At 42.1% G+C, this 22,541-nt stretch overlaps 1 protein-coding gene across 2 annotated transcripts in view; it reads right to left on the reverse strand.

The window, feature by feature from the left end:
• The window catches only part of SPTBN1 (spectrin beta, non-erythrocytic 1), a 220,518-nt gene extending 199,344 nt beyond the window's left edge, over nt 1–21,174 (reverse strand). The window contains exon 1 of one of the 2 annotated variants that reach the window (XM_032177256.2): nt 20,954–21,174. The gene's annotated coding sequence lies outside the window, so the exon portion shown is untranslated. Of the gene's footprint in view, nt 1–20,204; nt 20,312–20,953 lie in introns of those variants that run through there. The other variant, XM_032177257.2, reaches the window with a different exon arrangement.
• Between the last annotated feature and the right edge of the window lie 1,367 nt (nt 21,175–22,541).

The raw sequence follows: 22,541 nt of genomic DNA on the forward strand, positions 1-22,541 counted from the left end.
AATTCATTAACTTAAAAAAAAAAAAGGTAATGCCACAAATCCGAAAGTCTGGGGAGTTACAGAGTTTAGTCTTATAAAGTGTTACCTATGTACAGTTACAAAATGGGGGTTGGGGGGGGCGCTCCTTCTTACCTAAAGTTTATTACATGAAGTTTACGCCACATTTAAGTAAAAACTTCCATACTAAGATTTGTTAGATATGGAGGCATAAAATCCCTGGCAACAAATGTTGTGTTTAAATCCAAAGTCTTCTGGTAGAGAAATATTTAATACCTCTTGACAAAAGTTCTCTCTCTGTTTCTTATCAGAGCCCTCATTTCAGTAGTATCTCATTTCAAAACTTCTAGAAAACTTGTTATAGAAAGTCAAAGAGAACCAAGAAAAACACTGAAGCCAATAAAAAAAAAACTCAGTGTGTTAGGACCATCTGTCCAAACCAATTTAATTTTTTTATAACCGCTAAGATATGTGGTCAAAGCTTATTTACCTTTCTCTTTTCAATGGTAAGTTTAGAACACAAAGGCAACTAAATGAAGAAAAAGTCCTACGGATTCAACACAGGCATGTAACCAGTAATAACTAATTTTTAAAAACACTGCCTGCAATTTGATTTGCAATGGAAGAAATCTCTCTTCAAATAGTCAACTCTTTTAACAAACGATAAAAACAAAGCTTCTTCCCAATGCAAGTATTAATTAAAATGCAATTCCAAATACTTGCTTTGTATGAGAACAAATCAGACAAATTAGGATATCCCAAAGCATATTCAACGAAACCCTGCATCCAAGGGAGGCTATGAAAAGTAGGAAAATAATTCAAAGGTCAGGTAAGTCTGGGAAACATCGTATGTTACTCTCCACCTCCAGAATGCCTGTTAGGATACAACAGCTCTGAGACATCCTTCACTAAAGAGGCCTAGTACATGTTACTAAGCCCAGCATTCTCCATATTTACTTGAACAGGAGATGCCCTTTATAAACAGCAGATGTTAACATACTGCAAAACTGGTGCTTCAAAGAAGATGATGGGAAATGCCGGATTAGACGACATTACCTACTCTGTTATCTATGTTTAGTTAGAAACTTTTAATGATCACACATACCCAGTCTCTTCTCTTTGTGGCTACCTGGGAGGATTACTCTTACCTGCTACCCTAGCATTTGGGCGGGGCATTTGATTATTCTGATCAATGGCCTGTGTCTAGCCCATCAGCCCACAGTCCTTGAGTGAGGATGGCACAGAGCACCCTGACACCATGTGACGGACAAGTAACATGAGTGGAAAATATGCACCTGTGAGTTTGAGCCACTGAGATTCTGGAGATCTTTGTTACTGCAGCACCAGCCTAACCTGCCTGATAAACTATGGAAGGGAATTTTTCTTAAATAAACCTACATATAGTGACCAGAAGTGACAAAATAAATATATAGAGAAATGTGGAATAAGCATACAAGAGTGAACCTTTAAGAAGGCCACTTTGGTCTAAAGAATCTCATTTCAAGCACTAAAGAGCAGTGAGTTAAAACTAAACACTCTGGTATGGACTAATTTGAAGTCATCAAAAGGTTTGTTTGTTTGTCGTTTGTGGAGGTGAGGCCTTTGACACAAGAAAACTAAAACTCTATTACATAATTTGTCTAAATTCATACTGTTAATAACGGTCACGTGACTTACTGATGGCTGTATTCTTTTCACTATACAATCAGTCTGAATTAGTGGAAAATACTAAATGATGAATTTAAAAAATAGCTTTGAGTTTCATTACTCCAAGGCACTCTGTAAGAATGCCTTTCTGTGGCTCAAACTCACAGAAGCATGTTTCCCACTCACGTTACATGCCTGTCACATGGTAGCAGGAGGCTCTGCCATTCTCACTCAAGGACTCTGGCTATAGGCTGGACACAGGCCATTCCTCAGAACTAGTCAAACACGCCACCAAAATGCAAGGGGAGCAGGCAAGAGTAATTCTCCCATGTGACCACAGAGAAGGGACTGCATATCTGTCATCATTAAAAGTTTCTAAACAGAGATAACAGCATAAATAATGTGGTCTAATCCAGCATTTCCCATTAGCTTCTGTAAGAATGTGAAAATATTGTAGAATCAAAAGGAGACAAACTGTTGCCAAATGGAAGGCCCTAAGCTTTTAAAGAATAAGCTGTTCTTATAATTGACAAACTAATTGTTTGCAAGGGATACATCCACTTTTCTTTTTCTTTTTGAGACGGAGTTTCGCTCTTGTCACCCAGGCTGGAGTGCAGTGGCGCGATCTCAGCTCAATACCAACCTCTGCCTCCTGGGTTCAAGAGATTCTCCTGCCTCGGCCTCCTGAGTAGCTGGGATTATAGGCACGTGCCAGCACGCCCGGTTAATTTTTTGTATTTTTAGTATTTTTATAATTTTATATTTTTATAATTTTTTGTGTTTTTGTATTTTCACCATGTGGCCAGGTTGGTCTCGAACTCCTGACCTGAAGGCAATCTACCCGCCTTGGCCTCCCAAAGTGCTGGGATTACAGGCAGGAGCCACTGCACCCAGCCTACATCCACTTCTCAAAACAAAGTTTACTTTTTCAAATTATAGAAGTAACATATGCTTACTGTAGAACAGCAGAAAATACAAAACAGCTCTGAGACAAAAGCAAAAATCACAAGGAATCTCATCCATTCTCCCCTCCCCCAAAAACCTTAATATTTGTAGTATTTCCTTATCCCTTTTGTATATTTTTCTACATAGTTATGGTAATTCCATTTATATAATCTTGTGTTCTGTTTTTTCTGCCTATGTTAAAAACCCTCCCATGTTATTAGAAGGTTTTCCATAATAATATTAAAGTTTTTATTAATATAGTAAATAAATAATACTTACATATTTCCAGGCACTAGTCTAACTGCTTTACCTATAACTTATTTAATCCAACCAACCCTATATGGTCTGTACTATGATTATCCTGATCTTACTGATAAGGAAAGTGAAACCGAGAAGGGTTAATGACTTGCTCAGGGTCACAAAGTGGGCCCATGGTGAAATCAGGTTTTAGACCCAGGCACCACAGCTCCACGGTCAGCACTTTTAACTACACACTGTATTGCCTCCAGAATATATAGTCCACCCTGTAACTTACCAATGATGGACATTTAGGTTATCACCACTTAAAAAAATCATAGTAATGTTACAATAGACATCTTTATAGGCATCTGAAGCACTATTTTATCTAAGCCTATTCAGACAGCAAAACTTTTACCAGTTCAGCAAGTTCAATTTATTTTCAGCTAGCCAACAACAGCTGTAGAAACATCTAAAATGGCTAGCATTTCATACACCAACTCATTACTCCACCTACCAGTGGTATGAACTTCTATGTGGGCCTCACCTGTCCACCCCGCTGCCATCTGCAGCAGACTCCAATGTTTCCATCTGCCTTCACACTGCAGAAGGAGCCAATTAAAACCCTGGGTCTGTCTGAGTGTGCATCCCCCAGTAGATATAAGCAAATTCCACAAATTTTTTATGTCTGGAATATTTTAAATGCTAAGCTTATTTGTTCCTAGTCCTATAAGCTTGTGCCAGTACAAGGCATACAGACGAGGAGAGATAACATCCCATATGCATGTGTAAAATTTAAAATGAATGTTTTTCTAATTCAGACGATAATCCAGAAAAGGAACATTTCAGTATTTAACTTTTTGCCTGCTTATCGTATAATGAATGACTGAATTCTCTTGCAAGGTTAAAGGAATACACACTCTAAATTAATAGATGGTGGGAGGTGAAAACTATCCAAAATATATTTTCACATGAGGGGATCAGATAATGGTATGCTAAGTAAAAAGGAAATGGTGGCCTGTAGTTCACCTCTCCTCAATTCAATTTACCAGTTCAGTTATCCAAGGATGTGTGTGTGTGTGTGTGTGTGTGTGTGTGTGTGTGTTTAAAAAAAAATAAAAAAACAACTGGAGATGTCCAATAAAAGGGAAAAGCAAAAACAGAATTTTGATACTTTAGAAGTCATAGGCTCAATAAAGACATTTTCCAAAATGGCAACAATGCCATATAGAATTCATTTGCCATCTAAAAGTGAAAAGATCAATACATCTAAAAGAAGCTGCCCACACACGCATTTTCCAAGAAATATTTTTCTATGTTATAAAAACACAAAATATGGGTTTTAACATATTCTAAAAACATACCCCAAATAACCTCAATTCTATTGACCAAAAAGTATACTAATTACAAATTATAAATCTCTGTATAAGGCACTTACATAGAACCAGAAATAATGTTTCTATACAAGGAGAGGACCTCTAAAATACATGTAAAATACAGAAAGTGACAAAGCAAAATTCAAGACTTATGCATATGAAGACAGTGAAACAAAAGAAACAAAGCCATTTTCAGGATACACTACAGAGCTATGAAATTATCACAATTAGTCTCAATCTAAACGTCTAAAGGACTTTAAGTCATGGGATAATTAACATATCTGTTAATATCTTTTAGGAAATCTTTTAGTACAGAAACTTGGTGTGTATTTAAGCCTCTCAAAATAAAGTTAACTCACTGTTTCCATCTACTATTTAACATATAACTCACTGTTTTCATCTGCTATTTAATATATAAATCCTGGAAATTCCTAGTTTACTTCCACTCATTAACCCAAATACTGCATTTTTTAAAATGTCATCTTCAGAGCACCCAAACTAATTGGCTGTTTAGATTAGTCCCACAGGCAGCCCCAGCCCCACCCGGGTACCCACACCCCCTGCAACCTTGATCACATCACCATCAGGCTCAAGTCTGTACAGGACCCATTCCAAAGACCACTCCCAACCCCCCCTGTTTTTACCACTCTGACTTAAAAAACAAGCCTTTGGGCCGGGCACGGTGGCTCACGCCTGTAATCCCAGCCACTTTGGGAGGCTGAGGCGGGCGGATCACTAGGTTAGGAGATCGTCTGAGATCATCCTGGCTAACACGGTGAAACCCTGTCTCTACTAAAAATACAAAAAATTAGCCGGGCGTGGTGGCGGGCGCCTGTAGTCCCAGCTACTCGGGAGGCTGAGGCAGGAGAAGGGCATGAACCCGGGAGGCGGAGCTTGCAGTGAGCAGAAATCGTGCCACTGCACTCCAGCCTGGGCGACAGAGCGAGACTCCGTCTCAAAACAAAAACAAAAACAAAAAACAAGCCTTTCTATTGAAAAAAATTGAGAGACTACAGTTAGACAGTAAATTAATTACAAACAAGAACTAAGTACTGCAGACAAACTACCAATGAACTTACTAAGCATTCTGTCTAAAAGTGAATCAGCTAAGACAAGATTCCATAGGAAACTAACCAATGTCTCTGACTCTGCCTCTCTAATGTGTTAGTGTTCAAACATCAATAATTCCTTTCCAAAAGCCTACCAAACATAAAATATAGGACTTAAAAAAAAAAATCTTCAGGCCGGGCACAGTGGCTCATGCCTGTAATCCCAGCACTTTGGGAGGCCCAGGTGGGCGGATTACGAAGTCAAGAGATCGAGACCATCCTGGCTAACATGGTGAAACCCCGTCTCTAGTAAAAATACAAAAAATTAGCCGGGCGTGATGGTGGGTGCCTGTAGTCCTAGCTACTCAGGAGGCTGAGGCAAGAGAATGGTGTGAACCCCGGAGGCAGAGCTTGCAGTGAGCCAAGATCGCGCCACTGCACTCTGGCCTGGTCGACACAGCGAGACTCAGTCTCAAAAAAAAAAAAAAAAAAAAAATCTTCAGGGCCCCAGTTTTTATTCAAACTACAAACACTATATATTCTGCAGTGAGTTGGGTGAGCAGGGCAGAAGAACTACAAGTGAAGTTTCCAATAACGTGCTAATAATTAGTCCAGTAAAATCATTCAAGATAAGATGTTATAGAGAATTATCTTCTTCATATGCTCATAATATGTTTTAAGACAGTTGGAACAGCAAAAAAAATAAACATCGATAAAAAAGAGGAAAGCACCTCTTGGTAACACATTCAGAGGAGCAATTTTGCTCAAAAGAAATGCCAAGTTTCAAGATATTTGTTAACCTGCAGCTATTTTAAGGCAGGCCAAGGCTGCATTAGTGCTTGTCACACAGCTTGCTCCCAACCTCTTGGCAGTTCTCCAACACATTCCAACATTTGATGCACAGCCTTGCTGGAATCACGTCCCACTTATCTCTAAAGACAACCAAGTAAGATGTTGCCGCATTACACAACCAACCTGCCATTTATTCCCATCAAGTCACTTCGCACAATGCCTGACTGAAAAAAAAAAATCAGACCACCATCTGAGTGAATGGAGCTTAGTCCAAAAGATACAACTCACACTCAGCCAAAAAACATGTATCAGAAAACTGCTCAAACTGGGGAGAAATGTCATGCCTTACTGCCCAAAGAAAGGTTAAGCACTCACCAAGTAAGGAAGGAGAACTGATACCAAGGGAAATGAGCAAGATCAACAAAAGATGGTAAACCTTAGAACCTTAGTTATGCCACCACTGCCTACATTCTGTTCTTTTTGTTTGTTTTTGTAGAGACCAGGTCTCACCATGTTGCCCAAGCTGGTCTCAAACTCCTGGGCTCAAGCAATTTTCCCACCTTGGCCTCCAAAAGTGCTGGGATTACAGGCATGAGCCGCCCCACCCAACCTCTACATTTTGAAGATTATTAATTGAGTACATTCTAAAGCAGGGGTGTCTAATCTTTTGGCATCCCTGGGCCACACAGGAAGAAGAATTCGTGTCTTGGGCCACACATAAAATAAAACAGTAATGACAGCTAATGAGCTATAAGTATCACAAAAAAAAATCTCATAATGTTTTAAGAAAGTTTACAAATTTGTGTTGGGCCACATTCAAAGGCCGTAGGTTGGACAAGCTTGTTCTAAAGGATAATCTCAGTATTTAATGAGCCCCATTAACTCCGCAAAAAGAACAGTGTGGGGTTTGAGACAGGTTCTTTCTACTCTGCACAGGCTAGTCTTGAAGCCCTGGGCTCAAGCGATCCTCCCACGTCAGCCTCTCAAGTGGCTAGGATTACAGGCACATGCCACCCTGTTCAGGTGAACAGAACAATTTAACATAGCAATACATCCTCTAAAAGTCAGTGTACTCTCTAATTGTTAATATTTGGCAAAAACAAAAAAAGCCCTCTTCAAAAACAAAATGGAATGTTTTTTGAAGCCATTCAAATGCTGCTACATTCCATTCTTGCTAAAAAACATATTTAATTAGCACATTTGAGCCTCATGTTCTGCACAGCTGCACAACATTCCAGAGATAGGCCAGCTACCGATATACTCTTTACATGAAATACCACTGACTTTAAAAGTTGAGGAGACTAAGAAGCAGTTCTCAAGTATGACTCACCAAAGATATGTTTATTTCATGTGAACAAAGTTTCCTTTAACAAGAGTGGAGTCCAGTGGAAATACATACTATAATTAAGAATAAAAAATGCATGTACACATATACCAATAAAATATTTCTTCACAGCCAGAAAAATATATATAAAAAATTCCACTGACAGACAAGAATAGTCTCCCTTTGAAACAAGACAATACATCAGCCTTCTCTCTAATTAAACTTTTACCTTTTATGAATTAAGCAAGATTTCTAGAACTAGGATGAAACCTATGTCAGAAACACACACTTCGAAGGCAAAATAGGCCTTTCAAAATAAGAAATCATCCTGATTATCAGGGAAACTCGGGATTTCCTTTAGCAGTGGGTGTTGATTTAAAAACAAGCAAACAGACAAAAACCTACCTTTAAAACAGAGAATGAAACACAGGATGTGTGCTGGTTTCTTTCCTTCCGAAATGGCAGGCAAATCTCTTTGCTCCAGGCTAGAGGCACTTCCCCAACTCCACCCCAGGAGATAAATTGGGTATTTAGGGACAACTGGCAGCAAAGACTTGTCAACCTTGCTGTGAGAAGGACCAGGCCCCTCTCAGAGAAGTCACCTGACTGATATCTCTGACCACAACTCATCTCCCAAAATAGTGACAGGTATTCTCATCTGCTCAGAGGACCGGCTAAGGCCACATTCCAGCCCCCTACCCTCCTCTAACCTAGGCCACTGGGACCACTCTGGGCACTGCCTGGTCTTGTTGCCATCCCAAGTGTCAAGACCTAATATTTGCAGCTGCTTCAAGATCAAGTTGAGACTCCTACACCAGGCTTCAGGCAGCTCAGGCACAGTAACCATCAAGCATTTCCCTTGATGGGCTTTGGCCACCTGCAAACAAAATGATTCCCATCAGGTTAGGAGTTTCAGAAGAATCCCTTAGTTGGAGAAAGTCCACCTAGCCTAGCTCAGATTTTTCCCTCTTAACTGTGAAAAGGGCCAACACTGACCTTTAGTGTTTAAACCCCAGAAGAAGGCCATTTGTCACTTTTCCTTGGGGCCCATTACCCAAACGAGACTAACAGCAACCCCCAAGTTTCTAAAGGAAATTGCTGGAAAGAGCTTTTTTTACCTTCCAATGAAATATTTCTCCCCTCTTCCCACTCCCTCTTTTCCTTCAGCAGACGCAGAAGCCATTTTGGCACCTTCCTCAGAAAGAAGCCGAATACTAGAGTTAAGGCAACAAAGGCCGGCAAGTCACCTCCATCCATCTGATGTCCTAAAGGCTTAAAGAACTGGCTTGCATAATCAAATATAAATAACGCTTTTTCTTCTTGAAACGATCCTAAATCCCAAGATAGAATTTTAAAGAATCCAGCTAATACAAAGACCCCAAGAAAGCTGAGCTCTAGTATATGCTTTCATCAGTTACAACCAAATCCAGCCCAGTAAAATTTACTACACTTAAAACCAAGATTATAATAACCACATCCATTCCACTGCAACACATTATGGGATAGCTGTTTCAAAGACTCTGAAATCAGAAGACAAAAGTAAAATCAGATGTTGTCCGAAGCGTATGGAGATGTCTCTCAGGGGAATTAATGCAACTGTGATGGGAATTCCCTTCAGAACAAAACAGAAAGCACATTATCTAATGAGAACTTTATTTCTGGTATTTTTCCATTGTAAAAAGACATTATTCAGAAAAGAGAAATAGCTATAATAAAGAAATTTTTGAATTCTTTCTTCCTTTCCATTCTTCTTTAACATCCCACCCCTAAAACAGCTCAGGGCAACAGATAGTGTTCATGCTATAGCTTTAACTATAGACCAGTCATTAGATTTTATGTTTTGCTATGCAACATGCATAAGCTGCAAGAGTGCTGAACATCATCATGTCACTATACAGACTGTCAAAACTCTACATCTTCAGTTTAAGATTTGAGGATTGGCCCTTAATATATATTTGTGAGATGAAGAAATATGCACAGACAAAAAAAGGCTTAAAAGAGAAACACTACAATAAATAAATAAATAAATAAATAAATAAATAAATAAATAAATATACACACACACACACACACACACACACACACTTTTTTTTTTTTTTTTTTTTTTTTGAGACAGAGTCTCACTCTGTCACCCAGGCTGGAGTGCAATGGTGCGGCCTCAGCTCACTGCAACCTCCACCTCCTGGGTTCAAGCGATTCTCCTGCCTCAGCCTCACAAGTAGCTGGGACTAGGGGCGCCCACCACCACACCCAGCTAATTTTTGTATTTTTAGTAGAGACAAGGTTTCACTATGCTGGCCAGGCTTGTCTCAAACTCCTGACCTCATGATCCACCCACCTCGGCCTCCCAAAGTGCTGGGATTAGAGGCGTGAGCCACCGCACCCAGCTGAGAAACACTAAAATATTAACCGTATGTTTCTGGGGTCATGTAGTATCTAGTGATTTTAATTTTCTTCTTTGTATTCATCTTTAGTTTCCATATGATCTAAAATAAACATCTATTATTTGAGTAATAAAAAGATACCTTAAAAATACTTTTGTATTTTTGTTATGATGATTTCACACTAACTTATGCCTTTATGATGGTATATATTCTTCATAAGCCATTCAAAACACCACATATACTATGTGTATTAGCAGACACTGCAAAAAAAAATCAGGGATTCTAAAGTGGTAAAAATACAAAGAATACTTTAATTTTTAAGACTATTGTAATCACTATAAAAACACTCCTGGCCAGGTGCAGTGGCTCACGCCTGTAATCCCGAACTTTGGGAGGCTGAGGAGGGTGGATCAATTGAGGTCAGGAGTTCGAGACCAGTCTGGCCAACATGGTGAAACCCATCTCTACTAAAAATACAAAAATTAGCTGGGCATGGTGGCAGGTGCCAGCTACTCGGGAGGCTGAGGCAGGAGACTCGCTTGAACCCGGGAGGCGGAGGTTGCAGTGAGCCGAGATCGCGCCATTGCAATCCAGCCTGGCGGACAAGAGGAAGACTTCGTCTCCAACAACAACAACAGAAAAGCACTCCTATATTTACAGGTTTCAAAATGCCATGGAAAATGTTTAAACACCAGAGATCAAAATAAATAACATTGTTTTAAGGAAGAATCTAGGTTTTCCTTCCCATTCAAGTAAATAAGATAAAGAGAAAAAAGCCTCCACCCCCCAAAAAATGCCCTATCCCTATCCTAGCCCAAGACTTTACAGCTGGTGAAGAACATTCCAGAAAAATGTGCAGCCCTTCAACATTTATACTTGGCCTTGAGGCAAACACACTAGAACAAAATGTATCCCTGAAACAGCCACCCAAGAGTACTGAAGGGAAACGAAACTTCACCCAGAGCCAAAGGCAGTGGCCATTAGTGGCTGATTCCTTCTGGACAATGTTTCTGTCAGGCGCTCTCGCGGCCCAGTTCCTACAGCTTTTCCCACACTCTGCAGAAGTAATGAACTGCCAAGGCTGTAACAAAAATGAACATTTAAACAAGGAATGAAAAGATCTTTTAAAAATTTCAGTGTTCTTTATATCTTCATTATTAATACTGCTTTTCTGTAAGCTTGGTAGAAAAAAATTGAACAGCAGAAAGTATATGTAGCTGATTAATCATTTGATTAGTTTGTATCCAGCTAAAATGAGGTTTGGTCTGAACTGTTAGGATATTTTTGATAAAGAGCAAGAATTTATTATTTCCCAAAACTTAGAATATACAAAGAGAAATATACAGAGATGAAATCTTCTGCAATTCCATTATCCAAGATAACCACCGTTAATAGGCTCATGAACTTTCTAAGAATAAACATACTTAATTACACAGATTACACATTGAACACACATACCTCAAAGGAATAAATTCTGTTGTACTTATATATCATTCTAAATTTCATACTAATTGATCTATTGGGTAAAAATCTATAGTTATGTTCTCATACATATTTTACTGCCTAACTAGTGGTTTCAAATTTGTATATTAAAGATCAGAACTAACAGGGCATTCTCGATTCTAGAGCAGAGATATTAAAATGGTTCTAAAAATCACTCAGATGTATACTCTCACAGTTGAGAGTTTCTTAAGAATGGAAGTATGACTCCTATAAACAAGGGTCAGTTTTAAAGCAATCTTGATAACATCTTATTTTCATATGTCAAAGCACAATTAATCCTGAAAGCTTCTTCAAACAACCACTCAGTTAAAGCTGATGACAGAAAAAATACAAAATTAATGGAAATTCATTAATTTTTGTAAGCTACATTTTACAAAGTACCAACACACTTAGAGACTTGGACCATAAAACAGAAAGTACTATTCCCTCCCAAACATCTCCTCCACTGGCTAAGGACAACTTGACTCATTCATGGGACTCATTTTCAAAATACTGTCTCTATAAAATTCCCCATTTAAAAAGTTTTAAAATAGCCCTGTGCCTCCCTTCATGGTAGAGATTACACAATCAAACACACACATCTCTCTCCTATGTGTGTGAGATATACATATATATGAGATAAACATGATATGTATGCATCATATATGTATATATACAAAAATATAACATTGCACAAGAATTTCTTTTCATACAAAAAAAGGAAGAATATTAAAATTAGTTCCTCTCAATCTTAGCCTACAACCATTCACTGAAAGTAAATCTAAATCTGAAGTGATTTTTATTTTAAAATGCTCACTTGGAATTTTATCTTCATTTCTGACCAATTCCAATGAAACATGATGGTCTAATGGTTACAAACTAGCTCCAGCAGCAGTGTTTAGGTTTCCACGAGTGAGAACATGCACGCCATGGAATTCCACTGCTCTGCACTCAAGTGTGGAGATTGGAAATACCAAAGAACCCTGGTCCTCTGCTCTTTTTAAGCTGCCTAGGTTACTGTAGAGAATTAATACACTTGAATACACTAATTTATCTCACACCTATACCCTTAAGATGCTAACTTACACATTGTATCACTGCTCTTGGAAAACTGCAAAGAAGGACAGATACAACAATCGCTGGATTTAAAACTATTTCTTAATAATGATCTACAATTGGACAGATTTACTTTTTTCTTTCCTTTTTAAAAATTAGAATTTTTAAAGTATTGATTGCTTTTTTGATTATTAAAAAATGGTGCCCAAGGCTGGGCACGGTGGCTCACATTTGTAATCCCAACACTTTGGGAGGCCAAGACAGGCAGATCACTTGAGCTCAGCAGTTCAAGACCAGCGTGGGCAACACGGTGAAACCCCATCTCTATAAAAAAATTTAAGTTTTAAAAATTAGCCCTGTGTGGTGGTACACGCCTGCAACTACTTGGGAGGCTGAGGCAGGAGGATCGCTTGAACCCAGGAGGTCAAGGCTGCAGTGAGCCATGTTCGTGCCACTGCACTCCAGCCTGGGCAACAGAATAAGACTCTGTCTCAAACAAAACAAAATAAAACAAAAAAAAGTTCCTCAAACAAACCAAAAAGAATGGTCCTCATGGTCATCTATTATATTATTTACTGTACTCTTCTCTATCGTGAAATATTTCAAAACTCAAAAAGAGAAACATTAAGTCATGGGAATTTCCTTTCATACAAGAGAGGAAATCACCCACCAACCTACCATCCAAAGCAAACCATTAACATTTTAACGTATTTCCTTCCAGTCTTTTACTTAATACAGTAAAACTAGGATTATAGTACACTATACAGTTTTGCATCCAGATATTTCCACTAACCCCTGTATTATCAGCATCTTCCCATCTCAGTAATATTCTTCCAAACCATTATTTTAAGCACTACATTGAATTCTACCCTACAGTTGCGCCATAATTTATTTGATTATGCTCCATTAAAAAACATTTCCCCTTTTCTCTATTAATGTTGCCAAGAAAATCCTTGTTTAAAAACTTGTCCTTATTTTTAATTGTTTTTTTAGGCTACCAAGCTACGTGTGAGATTTCAGTTCAAGAGGTATAAGCATTTACGGCTTCTGTTACATATATATAACCCAACTGTTTTCCTCTAAGTTTGTATTAATCAAAATATGCTCTCAACAGGTGATGCAGAGCTCCCATCTCACAGCAGCCCAGAGCATATCATCTATCCATTAAGTGGAAAAATTAATTGATTATTTTAGTCTGTATTTCATACACTGGTAAATTTGAACTTACAGTTATTGACCTCCTTGATTTCTTCTTTTATAAACTCATATTCTTTCCTTAGCTACTAAGGCTTTAGCATTTTACTGTTTGTTTAAAAAATACATATATATAAATCAGATTTTCCTTTCCTATTATTTTGACATGATGTATAGGAACATGTTTAATATAGATGGAACTTAGCATTATTTATCTAAATGATTGTTATTTGCTAGAATGTACCTTTTCTAAACAAATCAAACTGCTTATTTGAAAGAAAGCATAATATTAAGTCAAACTAAGCAAAAATTCCACATTTTATAATCATTAAAATTTATTGTGATGAGCGCTGAATTACCTCATTTGGCTTTAATAATCCTATGTGGTAGGTATTCTCATTACGACTATTTTACAGATGAAGATGTTGAGGGACACAAAGAAGTCTAGGCAGTTTGCCCAAGGTCACTTAGTGTGTGAGCAAGGTGGGTGGGTTGTGTAACTAAAGAGCCTGAAGCTTGGGACCCAGGGCCCCTCCATCCAAAGCCTCCCATCAGCCTCTCTAGCCATGACCTCTCTCCAACTCCACTGAGGGTTGTGCTGGAACCTCAAACTCAAACATGTTTAAAGCAAAACTGATACTCTTCCCAATCAAATAACCAATCATGCACTTGACTTGGCTATTTGTCATCATCACCAAACATGCTCATTGTCATTATTGAAATTTGGAATCTTTATCACCTTAGCTTAGCTCCTCACCTACTAGGTCCACCTCCCATCCATCCTCCCATCCACCCACCCTACAAACAGCTTGGATTGGGCCTTCACAACCATTTTCCCATCTCTCCTCACCTTGTTCCTTTGGCCACCACTGTCACTTGCTCCCTTTACTTCCGGACCCCCAGTCACCTCTCTCCTGTCTCCTTGCTTCTAGTTTCTTCCTGTCTCACTGTATTCTGAACACTGCCAAGGTGAAGAGTTTCTCAAGTATCTTATAATCACAGAATTTAGAAGCGTACAGGAGCTTAAAAACTGAATGCCAGATTTAATCGAGTGGTAGTTACTGCCTAGAACACCATGTCAAGAATATGACTGAGACTATCTCAGCTCAGTGGAAAAAGAGTACCATTACTGATTTTTGAGGTCTGCCAGGAACAGAAGCGAGTGATGCCATGTGCCATGTTTTAACCCCTACTATAATTTCATCTAAGTCTTCCATTTTATAAAATTAAATCTGAGACCAGAGGGTTAAAGGTTTGCCAAAGCCACACATCCAGCCTGTAAAAGGTATTTTACCTTCTGTGTATGGTACATAAAATATATTCCATATACTAGAGTATACAGTCCTTTGATTCAGGAACTAATTCTTATTCAACTTTAAGCCAGTCCACAAAACCTAACAACTTCAAGTCCTGGCAAGATAATGTATCCAATAATTATTCATTAAATAAAAAACAATATTACAAAGTAATCTCAGAGTAGCAGCAAAGGGAGATCATTAATACTATAAATGCTTAATGGTCAAAAGTACTGTGTACAAATAAATGTAATTATATCACTTTCGAGAACCGGAACCTAAACTGACAAGGGTTTCTAGTAAGTGGTCTCTTCAGACTGTATTAATCAATATATAAATGCCATTGGTAATGCAGCCTTTTAAAAAATAGAAGTTAGAATAAGCCATTTAATAGCTCTCCTGACATAAAAATGTTTAGGTAGTTTTTGCAAAGCATACCAAAAGGGATCAGTGGGTCATAGTGCTTAGGCAGTCCCAATAGAAAGGAAAGAATTGTTACCAACTAAATAGGTACTATGTGCCTGGAACTGTACACTGCTGTCTCATAACTAAGAGAAACTAATATGATTTCAATTTTTCCAATGAGGAAATTGTGGTCTTGAGTAACTAACTAGCTCAAGGCCAGTACCTAGTGGTAGCCATAAGGCTAGTATACAACACCATTAGGATTTGGGCCCAGAACCCATTTGACTCCAAAATGAATGCTCTTTCCAAACAAAGGAAAACTTTTCTGCAATAACAAAATTATCCTCACAAACTGTAAAGGACAAAATACTGATTATGACTCTGCTAAATTACAAATAACGGATCATCAAAAGAAATCACAAATTCGAGTTAAGAAAAAAAACACAAGCTGAGAAGTAATTGTTGCAAGACATGTAATCCACAAAGGATTAGTAGTAATCTACATATAGAACTACAAATCAATAAGATAAGTGGGTAAAAGACTGAACAGGTACTTCACAAAAGGAAGAACCCAAATGGTTAATAATGTAAACAGACATTCAACCTCAATAATCAGAGAAACTGTAAATAAAAATCACAGTGAGATAACGTTTCACTGGACAAGATTTTCAAGCCTGGTATGTGAAGCACTGGCAAGGCTGTGGAACAACTGTAACACTTATGGCTAGTGGGAACACGATCAACAAAATCACTTTGTAAAAAACAGTTCTACATTCTCTACTAAGGCTGATGATGCACATGCCCTATGATACAGAAAATTTCATTCCCTAGAGACAGCAAATGGGTGTGTGTGCCTCCACATATGTACCAAGAGCCGTGTACAAAAACCACTCACAGCAACCCTTTCACAATAGCAAAAAAACTGGAATCAATCCAAATCTCCATCTAGAGTACAATGAATAAATAAATCACGGTAGAATACTATACAGCAGGTGAAACTGAATGAAATACAGCCCTGAAATGGATAAACCTTGGGAATAGAATGTTAATCTAAATATGTGAGTCAGAAGAATACATAAAGTATAATTTTACTGATATAAAGTTCAAAATCATACACAATCAAGATTTTTTAAAAAGGATAAACCATAGAGAAGGGAATGACAAGCACAAAATCAAAGATAGGGATAGTTTCAGATGGGATGATGGAGGTGGGCTCTGAATGTATAAGGCTCTTCCTGAACTAGCTGGTGGCTGCCTGAGTGTCCATTGGTTTATGATTCTTTTTATTTTTTTGAGACAGAGTCTCACTCTGTCACCCAGGTTGGAATTCAGTGGCGCAATCTCGGCTCACTGCAACCTCTGCCTCCCCAGTTCAACTGATTCTGTTGCCTCAGCCTCCCGAGTAGCTGGGAATTACAGGCGCCTGCCACCATGCCCAGATAATTTTTGCATTTTTAGTAGAAATGGGGTTTCACCATGTTGGCCAGGCTGGTCTTGAACTCCTGACCTCAAGTGATCCGCCCCCCTCGGCATCCCAAAGTGCTGGGATTACAGGCGTGAGCCACTGCACCCAGCTGGTTTACGATTCTTTAACATATATTTTAGGAACATTATTTTGTACCTACCAATTACTTGATTCAAAAAACAACTCTAAGAAAAGACTGGATGAGAGGGCAGGACATTGACTATATCAGATGACAGACATCAAGATGCCAGAGCAGAGGGAGGAGAGGGGACCGTTTGCTCGGGGGTTAGCTTCCTAGGCTCCAGCTCTGACGTCTCAAAACCAACGTTTTCTTCTTCCAGAGGGGAAAAAACTGTTTTTCAACTTTAGAGGTGTTTTACAAAACAACCTAAAACACTGATTAATCTAAATAAACCATGGTATATAGGACTCTTCCACCAAGAATTAAAGAACAGCTTTATAAAATAATTTTGTATTAAACAAATAATTTACAGTGAGAGCCTCACTTTTGTCACCACCATCAAGAAAAAAAATGTGCTGATACTTCAGCAAAAGAAAGGAAAACTCAAGAAGGAAACTTTTGATACTGAGGTCCCTTTGCTGAAGGAACAGAATAGTTTCTTCATTTAATGTGCATATAACTCACTTAAAGGTCTTGTTAAAATGCTGATTCCGACTGGCTGAGTTCAGAGTGGGGCCTAAGAATCTGCATTTGTAACAAGCTTCCAGGCGATTCCAATGTTGAAGATCCGTGAACCTCACTATGATAGCAAAGGACATTATGAAAATGCCTTCTCCAGAGATGTTTAAAAATAGAAACACAGGTATATCTAATTGGTGTAATTTCCTTTAACCACTGAGTAGAAAAAAAATTGATGCTGTTATTACCACACAATAAAAATTTAAATATAATTACAAGTGCTACCAGAAAAATTAGAGTACTAAACTAGGTCTTTTGCAAAGAAAAGATGCCCTGAGAAAAAGCAAAGACTGAAAGCTTACAAGAAAAACCCATGAGATGCTTTACTCACTTTCACAGACCTTTGTACAAAGTTCATTCTTCTAACAGGGGTAGTTAGCCCCTTCCTTATGGAAGAATGGTTTGCATTCCCAATAATGAAGTGAAAGAAACCAGGGCTACCATTAAATAAATCCCAATTATAATGAAGATACTGGTTACGGTGCAACATAATTAAAGGAGCATCACGTCATTGCACGTAAAAAAAAATTAGGCTTTAATATGTTCTACAAGAATATGCTATTAAAAAGAAAAGCTTAAAATTATTTCGACAAAATCCACACTGAATGATTTCCACTAATCATGTCTATGTTTAGTAGTAGTAAAATCCCTCCACGTCGAAATAGTACTTCCACATGTAAAGTCATACATTCAAACATCAAGACAAAGCAACCACTCTACAAACCCTTCCAGGAAACTCTGCCAATGCCAAGCCTCTGCTCAGGATGTGTCACAAGTAGAGGGAGGTCTTCTCATTTGCTCTACAACATCACAGATATTTGTTACTAGTCTTGCCCAAGAGAAGTTCTTCACAGAAAACCTCAACTGTGGGAGACGACCTAGTGACAGCAGTTCCTACACCGCCCAATACTTCTCTTAGAAGAAGGTTTTGGTCACTCCAGCAATGACAGAGTTACAAAGAGCTTAACCCAACAGAATTCTGCACCTGGTGTGTAAGTCAGAACAGCTAAACCTCCTGTGACATCAACACAGGATATTTCTTACAACAAAGTAAATCCAAAACGTCTGGATGATCCATGGGAACAACATTCATAAAAATCTGTACGCAACACAATTTTATACAACCAGCACAAAAAGTCCCATATTTTAATGGCTCTCTATTAGAGAAACTCAAAATAATGCACATACACCACACAATGTACATGCAGTTCTATTCTGCAGAGCCACATGAAATCAAAAGCCACTAACTTGGATTCATTAGAAATATTTAAAAATACAAGCAGGCACGCCCTTGGCTTGCAAACACTGACCTTCCCTTCCAACTAGCATACTGAAATTTCCTTTTTCACCTACACATTTTAGGAAAGCCTGGGTTGACATTTGAAATACATCCCATTTGCCATCCCACACTGAATAAATGAATTATAGAGATGGCATTTAGGAGGGAAATTCCCTGTGTCCCGGCCGAGACTAAACATGAGAACACTGGGAACCATCTCATTCTGACTAGATGCCAGTCTGCCCTTCTCCACCCTCTCCCCAATCACAGCTTTGAAAAATATGTATACAAAAAATACATATAAACAAACACAAATGCAGTCAGTTACTGTCATAATCCCATTAGTTACGCCTGGACACTTAACTCGGCTATCTGAATCAACAGAAATCTGAATACCAATTTACCCTCCATCATGACACTCATACACCTAATAATCCTTAATAAAGCATCCAAATAATGCCATTGTACTTGACTTAGAAAAAGCAAACGATGAAAACAAAACAAATACAGGCTAAAGGAATCATTTACTATCCATTAAAAAACATATAAATTCCTTTTAAAACAACCTACTGAATTTTAATATACTTATAGATGTCTTAGTGACATAAAAACTAAAATACATTAATCATTTCATTTAAAAATGGTTTCCTACAGAAAAAATGCACACTTGGTATCAACCGAAGACAGACGAGGTACTGTAATGTCACAGTTGTGAAGGTCCAATTAATAAACACCAACTTTTCACGTAGAAAGAAATTAATGCATAGCTGGGTTGTGGTTACAGATTATGGATGATCCACAGAAAAACGCTGCGACTCCCCACACTGCAACATTGCCTCCGCACACCACTGGGCCTAGTCCCTCCTGCAGCCCCTCCCTATGGCTCAGGTCCCCTGGTCGCAGATCAGATTCCGATCCGCATCCGCAGGCCGGCTCCCCTCTGCCTGCACTGGTGCTGCAGGGCGCCCCTCCAGCAGAGCGCAGTCCAACAAGAGGTGCAGGAAGGATCATCCCAAAAGAAAAGACTCTCCCCTGCTCACACCTAGGTGACCTGGTCCTCCTGACGCCACATCCAGCAGCAGCTGCAGGACAAGGTAGCAGCAGCTCCAGGCCTCGGCTAAGGGCAGCCCCGGGCCTGGGTGGGGCCGGGCGGGGGCCGCAGGCGCCGAACGGCCGTGCCAAGCCCCGCCAGCGAGAACCAAGGAAGCTGCGATACTGCTGCATTGTGCTGCATCACGGCGAGGGCACCGTGAGCCATCCATCTTGCCAAAAAAACCACATCCCCGCCCAAATAAACCCCACCGAATTCAATTTTCTGCTCCGCCGAAGCACCCCCACACGCACCCTGTCCTCACTTACTATCTGGCCTGGCTTTCGATTGGAAAAATAACGGACAGAGGTTTGCGTTCTGATCCCCACCCCCTCCCCATCTGATGGCAGCAGTTGGCACCTTTCCTATCACAAAAACAAAGAGAAGGCGCCCCCTAAAAGACGGCCGTGGGCGTGGTGTGGGGGGTGATGACGAGCCAGGCCACCTACCCAAAGCAGGCCCGGAGGGTCCCCGCGCTGAGACAAACCTGTTGAAGAGAGGGTGGCAGGAGCTGAAGGGCGGGCGCAGCGGCGGCTCGGCGCCCGGAGGCGGCTCACGCCCAGCCCTGGGAGAGTGGGGACGGCAGAAAGGGCGGGGGGGGGGGGGCGGGCGCAGGAGGGTAGCGAGCGCGGGTGGCGGCGCGGGGCCGCCGCCTCCGGCTCAGCTGCAGGGCGGCGCAGCCGGGACCACGCCTGGCCGCATCCCCTGCACCGCTACGCGCAGAGCCCGGCCCTGTCACCGCCGCCCCCGCTCCCCACCCGCGGGGCCACAGGGAGGGCACCTGAAAATAGACCCTCCGGCTGCCCGCTCCGCACCCACCTCCGCGCCGGGAGCCTCCGCGTCAGGGGCCGCCGCGCCCGGCTGCAGGGAGGCGGCGGCGGAGGCAGGGAGGCGGCGGCGGAGGCAGGGAGGAGGAATCGCCGCGCCGGGGCTGGGGCCGCACGGCAGCTGTGCGCACGGCGGGTCTGCTGCCGCCTCACCGCAGAGCCTGCCGCCCCTCGTCCCGCATCATCCGAGTACCAATGAGCACCCGCGACCCGGGCTCCCCGCGCCGCCCCCGCCCGGGCTCTGCAGCCTCCCTGCCCCCACGCAGCTCCCCGGGCGCAGGGCAGGCGGGCAGTGGCGTCCTCCGGCCCTGGGCCCGCGCCCCTCCTCCCGCCCGTCCGCCGCCGCGGAGCCCGATCGGGAGGCAGCCCCAGTGAGTTGGCATCTCCTTGCCTCGGGCCCCCTACCTACCTCCAGGGGATGGGGTGGGGGCGCCGGGGTCCCGTCCTCCTCCCGCTCCTCGGCGGCCGGGCGGGTGGGCCGGGAGGCGACTCCGCGGGTCTGTCCGCGGCTGGGGCCGGGGCTCACAGGACGGGACCAGTGGGCGCTGCTGCGCAGGGCTGCGCGCTCGCTCCGGGAGGAGAGGCGGCCGAGGGAGGGACTGGAGGAATCCGCAGCCTGCACGGCAACAGCTGCACTGATTCCGGGGGCTGGGCGGGAGCGCGGGGGGCGGGGGGAGGAGGAGAGGAGGGCGCTCGCAGGGATGGGGCGAGGGGCGGGGAGAGGAGCGCGCGGGGCGGGCGCGCGCGCGCGCGCACACACACACACACACACACACACACACACACACCCCGCACACGCACTCCCGGACTCCCTCCCGCACGCCCTCCGCCCTCCGCACTCCTCCCTCCCCACTCCCGCCCGCTCCCTCTGCTTCGCCCGCCCTCTCCGCCTGCCCCGAGCCCCGCAGCCGCCCATCCGGCGCTGGCTCGGCCAGGGAGCCGAGCCTCGGGAGCGTCCGCGTCCTCTCCAGCTGAGGCTCTTCCCGGGCCCAGCCCGGACCTCATCCTCCCAGCGGCGGGGACCGACCAGGCTGGCCGGGGCGGGGTGGGCACTGCTGCTGCCGCTACCCGAGCAGGACAATAGGGGCTTTGTCCCCACAGCCGGAGAGGGCCAATTTCACGTTTAATTTGAGGCTAATTCGATTATCGCCATGGAAAGAGGCGGTCTAATTTTCTACGTGATTTGTGCAGCCTCTTTTCGCCCTTGATGTTGCGTTCGGAATGCTGGGGAGAGAGGGTATTTAGGGAGGTTTTGGAGCGTCACTTGCTTGGTTGGTTTGAGATGCAGGTGGTGATGCCTTATAGGTTCTGCCCAACTTGGAGAAGGGCGACGGCGACCTCTTCGTGGGAAACCTTGGGTGGTGGGGTCGTTCCTTTGTGAGATTAATGTATTATTTTGCAAATGCTTTTTCGCCCACCCTTTCGCTTTGGGTAGCTGGGAGCAGACCCTACAAGTGGTTCATCCAACTCCTGCCTCTCAGCGCAGGCTCCGCTCGAACCTGAGGCCAGGTGCCCTGCCTGCCCCAGTCACTCCCGAGAGAGGGGTCGTCCGGCCGCGGTGGAGGGCCCCGTGATGGCGTGGGGACTTGCGTTTTCCCCTACACGCGTTCCCTGAAACGGAAACTAGACGTTTCCTCGAATTTTTGTCATGTGCCACTGCCCCTTCCCAGTACCTGGTCTACCCCGTCAGCCCCTAAGGCTGTGAAGAAATTCCAGAACCGTCACTATTGTGAAGAAAAGATGGTGGAATCACCAGCACCACGAATGGAAACACTCTTTAGAAAACAGTTTGGAGAAACTGACTTTCTCCTTGTTCTGTAAGGTGCACAAGGCGGCACTGCGGGCATTCAGAGGGAGGAGGGCCCTTCCTGTTTGAAAAAGTCCCAGGGCTTTTTCCCCCATATAGACCTGATCATCTGGATTAAAACAAAACAAAAATACAAGGCAGTCAAGTAGTTTGGATCATGCTTATATCTCAGATCACTAGAACCTGGCCT

Source organism: Hylobates moloch, unplaced genomic scaffold (assembly GCF_009828535.3).
Source record: "Hylobates moloch isolate HMO894 unplaced genomic scaffold, HMol_V3 SCAFFOLD_15, whole genome shotgun sequence".
Lineage (NCBI taxonomy): Eukaryota > Metazoa > Chordata > Mammalia > Primates > Hylobatidae > Hylobates > Hylobates moloch.